At 40.1% G+C, this 9,395-nt stretch overlaps 1 non-coding gene across 1 annotated transcript; it reads right to left on the bottom strand.

Annotated features, from left to right (window-relative positions):
- Positions 1-834: 834 nt before the first annotated feature.
- LOC141702956 (small nucleolar RNA R71) lies at positions 835-940 on the bottom strand. The gene has a single exon (XR_012567313.1). It is a non-coding gene; the product is annotated as a small nucleolar RNA R71 (small nucleolar RNA).
- Positions 941-9,395: the final 8,455 nt, after the last annotated feature.

The raw sequence follows: 9,395 nt of genomic DNA, 5'->3' as shown, positions 1-9,395 counted from the left end.
TTTTTAACGTCTTAGCATTGAATAATAACCATACATTGTTGCTTAAGTGCATGAATTAATTAGTTAACCAAGCCAATTTCTGTGGGAATGAACTAGAAAAGATTCTATATTACTTGCGAATGTGTATACTTGCGTGTATTATTAGTGCATAATGAGCGACTAACAACTTTTTGGCGCCGCTTCCGGGGACTGCAGTGTTAATTTTTAGTTTATGTATTTTCCATTAGTGGTCGTTAAAGTTCATTGACTCGGATATTATTACTTATTTATTTTCTTGTCTTATTTCAGGTACTCTAGCGAGGGTGTATGCATACGCGTTCGCGTACTCGTAAGAGAACACTGGATAAAGCCGAGGAAGAAGTTGTGGTGGTTCGAAAGGAAGTTTTTGAAGAAGAAAAGAAGGAAGAAGAAGAAGAGAAAGTCGAGGAACCGGTTTTAGTAGAGATGGTTGATCAAGAAGAAAATCCTAAGGCTTTGATAGACTATTCTCAGCCTAAGATCAATGACATTCAGTCAAGCATCATCAGGCCAGCCATCAGGGCTAACACTTTTGAGATTAAGTCAAGCACGATTCAGATGATACAAAACTCAGTTCAGTTTAGGCGTTCTCCTACTGAAGACCCCAACATGCACATAAGGGATTTCATCGAGATCTGGGATACATTCAAGTTCAATGATATGACTAAAGATGCTATCAAACTGCGACTCTTCCCATTCTCTCTAAGGGACAAAGCTAAGTGCTGGCTACATTCTCTACCAGCAGGGTCTATCACCACTTGGGAAGATCTTGCTCAAAAATTTTTCACTAAATTCTTCCCTATGGCGAAGACTGCTGCAATCAAGAATGCTCTTACTCAGTTTTCTCAGCAAACTGGAGAGTCTCTGTGTGAGGCATGGGATCGATATTAAGAGATGCAAGGAAGTGCCCACACCATGGCATGCCTGATTAGATGATTATTAACTATTTCTACAATGGATTGGGTGCTACTTCTAGACCCTTGCTTGATGCAGCATCATGAGGAGCCTTGTGGGCTAAAAGTTACGATGAAGCTTATGAACTTATTGAACTGATGGCTGCTAATGAGTACCAGAATCCTTCCCAGAGACTGACTCAGGGAAAGGTAGCAGGAATTCTGGAGTTGGATGCAACAACTGCTATAGCTACCCAACTTAAGGCTTTGATGATGAACATGGACACTTTGGCTAATCATGGGGTTAATCAAATCTCTAGTGTCTGTGAGCTTTGTACTGGTACCCATGAGACTGATCAGTGCACAATTTCTAATGAATCAGCTCAGTTCATGAGCAACTTTCAGCATTCGCAGCAACCTGTGCCAGCCACGTATCATCCCAACAACCACAATCATCCTAATTTCAGTTGGAGCAACGCTCAGAATGCGGTTCAACAGCCTTATCAGCAGTACCCAGCTAAGCAGTACAACCCTCCTGGTTTTCAGCAACCGTAATATGTACCGAGACAGCAACTTCAGTTGCAATAAGCTAATGAAAAATCTGAATTAGAGGAGTTGAAGCTAATGTGCAAGAGTCAAGTTGTTTCTATCAAGACCTTGAAAAATCAAATTGGGTAAATTGCCAATGCCTTGCTAAATCGTCAGCCTGTACACTACCTAGTGACACTGAAGTGCCAGGAAGGAAGAAAGCTAAGGAGCAGGTAAAGGCAATCACCTTGAGGTCTGGAAAGATTGCGAATCCCAAACAAACTCAAGCGTTGACTAAAGAAGCTGAGGATGAGAAAGAAGTAGAGCAGCAGGAAGTAGAAGTGGAACCAAGGAAGATTACTATTGAGCACACTCCTCCTGAGGGTAATACAGGGGAGAAATAGATCTGTCCTCCACCGCCTTTTCCTAAGCGGTTGCAGAAGAAAAAGCTGGACAAGCAATTTGAGAAGTTTCTGGAGGTGTTCAAAAAACTTCATATCAACATACCTTTCGCTGAGGCTCTTGAGCAGATGCCTAATTACACAAAGTTTATGAAAGGTATTCTCTCTCAGAAAGTGAAGCTAGATGATTTAGAGATAGATGTGCAGAAGGGTGAGCTTACAATACGAGTGCTGGATCAGGATTTAACTTTTATTGTGTTCAATGTTATGAAATTTCCTACGTAAAATGAAGAGTGCTTAAAGGTGGAGTTGGTCGATTCTATGGTTACTTCAGAACTTGATCAATTGCTAAGGTCTGATGCCTTAGAAAAAGCCTTATTGGGAAATTCAGATAGTGAAGATGACGAAGGTGAAGAACAATTACAATATTTGAATGTTTCTCCCTGGAAGAGGAAGATTGATATTCCTTTTGAATCTCTTGGAATGGAGGAGGTGAACAAGGCTCCTAAATGCCTCAAGGCATCTATTAAGGAAGCTCCCACTCTTGAGCTTAAGCCTTTACCTGAGCATTTGAGTTATGCATTTTTAGGTGATGCATCTACTTTTCCTGTTATTATTGCATCTGACCTTTCAGGTAGTAACGAGGAGAAGCTCATGAGGCTTCTAATAAAGTTCAAATTGGCAATTGGTTGGACTATAACAGATATATAGGGAATCAACCCTTCTTATTATATGTTAAAATTCTGCTAGAGGAAGGTAGCAAGCCTACGATTGAGCAACAAAGAAGACTTAATCCGATCAAAAAGGAAGTGGTGAAGAAAAAAATTCTTAAGTGGCTAGATGGAGGGATAATTTATCCTATTTCTGACAATTTATGGGTAATCCCGGTTCAATGTGTGCTAAAGAAAGGTGGAATTACTGTGGTAACAAATGAGAAGAATGAGATTATTCCTACAAGAACAGTCACGGGGTGGAGTGTTTGCATGGACTATAGGAAGCTGAACAAGGCCACTAGGAAGGATCACTTCCCTTTGCCCTTCATTGACCAGATGCTTGATATATTGGCTGGTCATGAGTACTATTATCTTCTTGATGGCTATACGGGTTACAATCAGATTTGTATTGCTCCAGAAGATCAGGAAAAGACTACCTTCACTTGTCCATTTAATACTTTCCTCTTCAGACGAATTTCATTTGGTCTATGTGGTGCACCAGCCACATTTCAGAGATGTATGATGGCCATTTTCTCTTATATGATTGGCCAGAATATGGAGGTGTTCATGGACAACTTCTCTATATTTAGCGATTCTTATGATGAATGCTTGCAAAATCTTAACCAAGTTCTCAAGAGGTCTATTGAGACCAATTTGGTTCTCAATTGGGAGAAATGTCACTTTATGGTGCGACAGGGCATTATTCTTGGGCACAAGGTTTCTAGTAAGGGTTTTGAGGTGGACAAATCCAAGGTGGGGGTCATTGAAAATCTTCCTCCACCTATTTATGTTAAAGAAATTCGCAGTTTTCTTGGTCATGCGGGTTTTTATAGGTGTTTCATCAAAGACTTCTCTAAGATTTCGAAGCCATTGTGCAGTTTGCTAGAGAAAGACATCCCTTTCAAGTTTGATGATGAGTGCCTTATAGCTTTTGAAACATTAAAGAAGAGTTTAATCACGGCACTTGTCATAACTGCACCTGATTGGAATGAACCTTTTGAGATGATGTGCGATACAAGTAATTATGCAGTTGGAGTAGTTCTTGGACAGAGGAAGAACAACATGTTTCATATGGTTTACTACACTAGCAAGACCCTAAATGGTGCTCAACTGAATTACACTACTACGGAGAAAGAACTTTTGGCTATTGTCTATGGTTTTGAGAAATTTCGATCTTATCTACTTGGGACTAAGGTGACAGTTTTCACTGATCACGCTGTAATTCGTTATCTCGTTTCAAAGAAGGACTCGAAGCCTAGATTGATTAGATGGGTTCTTTTGCTTCAAGAATTTGAACTAGAGATCAAGGACAGAAAGGGGACTGAGAATCAAGTCGCTGATCATCTCTCACATTTAGAGAACCCTAATACTACTTCATTAGATAAGGTATTGATAAATGAGTCTTTTCCTGATGAGCAATTTTTTGGACTGCAAGAAGAAGAACCGTGGTTTGCAGACATTGTGAACTACCTTGTGAGTAATATCATGCCTCCCGACTTACCTTATGCTCAAAGGAAGAAGTTTCTACATGAAGTGAAGTGGTATATGTGGGATAAGCCATTTCTTTTTCAACAAGGAGCTGACCAAATCATCAGGAGATGTATTCCTTACAGCGAAGTGGGGGGATCTTGAGAGATTGCCATTCAACGGCTTATGGAGGACATTATGGTGGAGAAAAGATAGCAGCTCATATTCTGCAAACAGGTTTCTTTTGGCCAACCTTCTTTAAAGATGCTCACTAGTTTGTTTTGAAATGTGATCGATGTCAACGTGTGGGTAATATGTTTAAGAGGGATGAGATGCCTCTTAATGTGCTTCTCGAGATTGAGGTCTTCGATGTTTGGGGAATTGAATTCATGGGGCCATTTATCTCATCCGGTAACAATCAGTATATCTTGTTGGCAGTTGATTATGTGTCGAAATGGGTTGAAGTTAAGGCGTTGCCAACGAACGATGCGAAAGTGGTGCTTAATTTTCTTCATAAGCAGATATTCACAAGATTTGGAACTCCAAGAGTCATAATTAGTGATGAGGGGTCGCACTTTTGCAATCGTAAGTTCACTACTATGATGCAAAGGTATAATATGAATCATCACATTGCTACGGCTTATCATCCTCAAACGAATGGTCAAGCTGAGGTATCTAACAGAGAGATCAAGCGCATTTTAGAGAAAGTTGTGTGTCCATCGAGGAAGGATTGGTCTTTGAAGCTTGATGAAGTTGTTTGGGTGTATCGAACAACATACAAGACTCCGTTAGGGATATCACTGTATCAGATGGTTTATGGTAAGGGGTGTCATTTGCCGGTGGAGTTCGAGCATAAAGCGTATTGGGCTTTGAAGGAATTGAATCTGGATTTGGATGCAGTTGAAAAGAAGATGATGCTTCAATTGAATGAGCTCGAAGAATTTCAACTTCAAGCTTATGAGAACAATAAAATGTACAAGGAGAAAGTCAAGAGGTGGCACGATCGGGGTCTAGTGCTCAAATCATTTATGCCAGGGCAACAAGTTCTTCTGTTCAACTCTCGTCTCCGTCTTTTTCCTGGAAAGTTGAAGTCAAGATGGTCAGGGCCGTTTTTTGTCAAAACTGTGTTTCCACATGGAGCGGTGGAAATTTTTGAGAATGATCCAGGCCAAGCATTCAAGGTAAATGGTCAAAGGTTGAAGCATTACTATGGTAACACGGCAAACCGCGAGGTGGTTAGTGCCATTCTATTGTCCATTTGAACTCAAGGTTCTACGTCGAGCTAGCGACGTAAAAGAAGCGCTCTTGGGAGGCAACCCAAGTTTGTTGTACATTAGTAGGTAGAGGAAGCAAGAAGAAAGGAGAAAAACAAAAAAATAATCAGAAAAAGAAAAAAATTCAGTACTGACTACAGAAGCCTGGCGCGCCCGCGCTGAAAACACAGAAACACAGTGCGCCCGTGTTGTGATAGCGCGCGACCCCGCCGGTTTGGCAGAAGTAGCGCGCACCCGCGCTGTCCTAGCACGCGCCCGCGCCGTGGTCCTGACTCCAAAAAAAAAATAAAGGCAGTTTTGGGGGGAAAATCGGGAATTTTGCTACAAAATCAATTCCTAACCGAATTTTACTCCCCCACATCCTAAATTTCCCTCTCCAAATCAAACCCATTACTCCCATTATTTCCATAATCAAATCCCACTTATATTCCATATATAATTCTCTTTTCACCACCTATATATACATACACCTCATACACAAACTTCTTCACCACTTCATAAATTCTCAAACACAAATTCTCTCTCAAACACAACTCTTATTCTCTCTATTCAATTCCAATGGCACCCAAGAGACAAAGAACACAAGTAAGCAACACCACCACCGATTCTTCAAGTGTAGGTGGTGTAAGGCCAAGGTTCTCTACTCCCGAGGCTGAAGCGGAGTATACGAGGCTTTTCTCGAAGCCAGTCATCAAGGAACAAGGTTTTCTGCCATCAGGGAAGGATGGTAAGCTATTGGAGATGATTCTGGAGATGGACTGGGTTTCTTTTTGCTACGAGTCTTTAGGGTTTCCTCATACCCAACTCCCTTATCATTCCTCAAACTCTATTGCCTTTATATTCGTTTCCATTTCAGTTTCTTTTTATTTTCCTTTCTCTCACCATCATTTCATGAACCTACTAATCATGGGCTTCAAACATCACGTCGTTCTGGGATTCGTGTCCTCAGAACGAATCTTGACAACTTTTACAACTTAGATTCATAATTCATCATACTCGTCCGCTTTTGTTCTGGCTCTAAAGCTTTCACCCTATCTCTATAAACTTGGGAAGTACTTTCCCGAAACAATTGACTGAACTTTAATCAATTTATTATAACCTTTGGTACCATGTCCTTCTTCGCCTTTCACCAACGGGTGGCCTCTCTCTTAGGAAGGTAAGTGACAAAAACAGTCTTTTGCACTTCATCAATCATTTAGAATATAAAATCAGTCCTCTATTTTCTTTGGCTAGGCTCTCGCCTCGGCTAGGTCAGCTTGTTCCTTGGAACTCTGAGAGCTTAGTGACTTAAAGGTCCTGAAAGAATTTCCCACTGCATTGTTTCCTCAGGGTGGTGTTTGGGAATAAAAGTATAATTTTTGTTTAGGCAGGGCCATGAATTATCCCATAGGAGTACCATCTCAATCTCCCTATCTTGTTCGACTTCTGTTTTCTCAGTATGAAATGTTTCATCCTTCTCCCATAATCAGGGTTATCTTATATGTTAAAATCCTTGTTTTCTATTATGTTATGGGTTCTTTCTTTCTTGATGGCGACCTCCCTGACTATCACATTCAGGGTTTGCCCTAAATCTTATTCCTTGAACTTTGACTTTCATCTAAGATCTCGTCCTTAAGCTCTTGAACGTTTGGAACCAAAATTCTGTAGGATTACCTCATTATTGCCTTATCATCTTTCTCGGTATTAATCTCTTCTCCAGTCATTGGCTCTCTACCTTCATTCATCACTTTTTCTTGGCAGAATATAATTTTCTTTTCCAATAATTCGGGCAGCATTACAATCTCAAACGGCTTTTCGGTACCGGCTCCGGTTACCTTCACTTCTATTTCCATTTTCTCGAAATCTCTTATCAACTCTCCCAAAGATATTATCATCTTGAGTCCCTCCTTTCTACTAAGGAATTAGCCACCATATTGGCTTTCCCTGGATGGTAAAGAATCTCATAATCGTAATCCTTAATTAGCTCTAACCACCTCCTCTGGCGCATGTTGAGCTCTTTCTGCGTGAAAATGCATTAGAGCATTTATGGCTTGTGTAAATCTCGTACTTCTCTCCATACAAGTAGTGCCTCCAATCTTTTAGGGCAAAACTATTGCCACGAGCCCAAGCTCATGGGTGGGGATATCGAATTTTATATTCCCTTAATTGTCTTGACGCGTACGCGATTACCTTGCGGTGCTGTATAAGAAGCACCCTAATTCCTTATGCGAAGCGTCACTACAAATCACAAAATCTCCTTTTCCATCCGGCAACGCCAACATAGGGGCCGTTACCAACCTTTGCTTCAGTTCTTAAAAGCTGTTCTCGCATTTCTCTGTCCATTCGAACTTCTCAGTCTTACGAGTAAGTCGCGTTAAAGGGGCTACTATCTTTACAAACTTGAACGAACCTCCGGTAGTGACCGTCCAATCCTACCTCTGGTAGTCGCTCTAACCATGGTTATCAATTCCTCAGCGACCATCTCTTCAGTCTTGTTAGGATCCTCCACGGGATCCTTCTCAGCAACAATCCCTTCTGGGACAACATCCTCAACCGCTACATCCTCAATATGAATATCATCCGGTCCCTCATTAGGGTGTTCCATTGGATCCACAATCTGATCCCCAATCAGTAATAAAACATCATTCCGCTGTTGCTCCTCAACCTCAGGGTTCGGAGACCCGCTACCATATACGATAACGAACTACGCTTCTATCACGATATTTATAAGGGTTCCCATAAGGGTTTTAACTGTCAGTACTACGTTAGGTAGTCCGACTATGAACTATGCATGAGTTCTTATTATTTTAGTGAACTTATTATCTTAACGTCACATTATCTCTGAGGTTTATAACGCTTAGCTCTGATACCATTTCTGTAATACCCCCAAATCCGGGGTCGGGGATCCGGGTTGTCACGAGTTTCATTTCCCTTAATAATAAATAATCTTAATAATCAACCAACTACTGTGTACTGTGACCCCACAATATACACACATCACAAGTTATAGTCTCAGAGATGAATATCCAAAAATAACACAAGTCATTTTATTCCACAATTATAAACCATTAGACCTTAAAAGGGTTTCTGAATAATTTACATATTCCTTGCCATTATTATAATTCAAATAGATACATAAGTCTGGTGTATCAAAAGTTGGAAGCCTAGCCTATTGATAATTCCTACCTCAGCTACATCAACGCTTCCAGAAAACCGCGGAACATTTCCTAACCGCTTGCGAATTGGAAGCTTGGTCATGTTCATCTTTTCTATCTGTTGTTGTGTGATGAAAGAAGAAAGCAACGGTGAGTAACAAGCCCACCAAAATAATATGTATTATAATTAACAATATATGAGCATTCTCATAGTATCATGAAAGTCTTGGTCAAGAAGAAATGAACCAAGTTTGATCTCTTAATGTGACCAAGTCTCAAAATATTTAGTATATATGTATATATACTTTTCAAAATCTTGGAAGTCCTCTTCCATGCATAATATACACAGAGTTCCAGTTTATAACTGTATAAAAATATCGTTGCAATGTGATCTCATATATCTAACCTTGTCTCAACATTTTTCTGAAAATCTTTGTCATGCATAAAATAATCATTTACTAGTTATAAGTTGAAAAGATGAAGTTTACTAGATACTCCAATATACTTATATCTTTTCCGAATACGACTTAAACTACCACCGTTCAAGGTATAATCAGTTTCAAAAGTTCATCACATAGATGAGGCTACAAGATAAGACTTGAATAGATTCAATCTTTGAAATATCATTTAAAAGAAATGAAGTTACGAGATACTTCATTAAGTCCCGATATATATATACACCTATATATATCTCATACTTTCCTTGAAAACCTCTGTTATCAAAAGTATAAACAGAGTTATAATATCCAATGAATTTGGAAAGAAGAAAACCTTGGCATAAACCTGATATCTTGCTGATCAGGCAAAGATACCAATAAGCAACCTTTTCTACTAGTAGATGGACGAATTCCCCACTGGTCATCACCCTAGCCGCATTAAGACCTATGCTGGACTGCCACTTAGCCACTTACGCATTGATGGACTCCCACTAAGCCACTTACACTTTCATGGACGCCCACTGAGCCCA

Source organism: Apium graveolens, unplaced genomic scaffold, assembly GCF_009905375.1.
Source record: "Apium graveolens cultivar Ventura unplaced genomic scaffold, ASM990537v1 ctg5986, whole genome shotgun sequence".
Classification (NCBI taxonomy): domain Eukaryota; kingdom Viridiplantae; phylum Streptophyta; class Magnoliopsida; order Apiales; family Apiaceae; genus Apium; species Apium graveolens.
The sequence above is the reverse complement of the archived record's forward strand: the minus strand, read 5'-3'. Positions and strand labels throughout refer to the sequence as shown.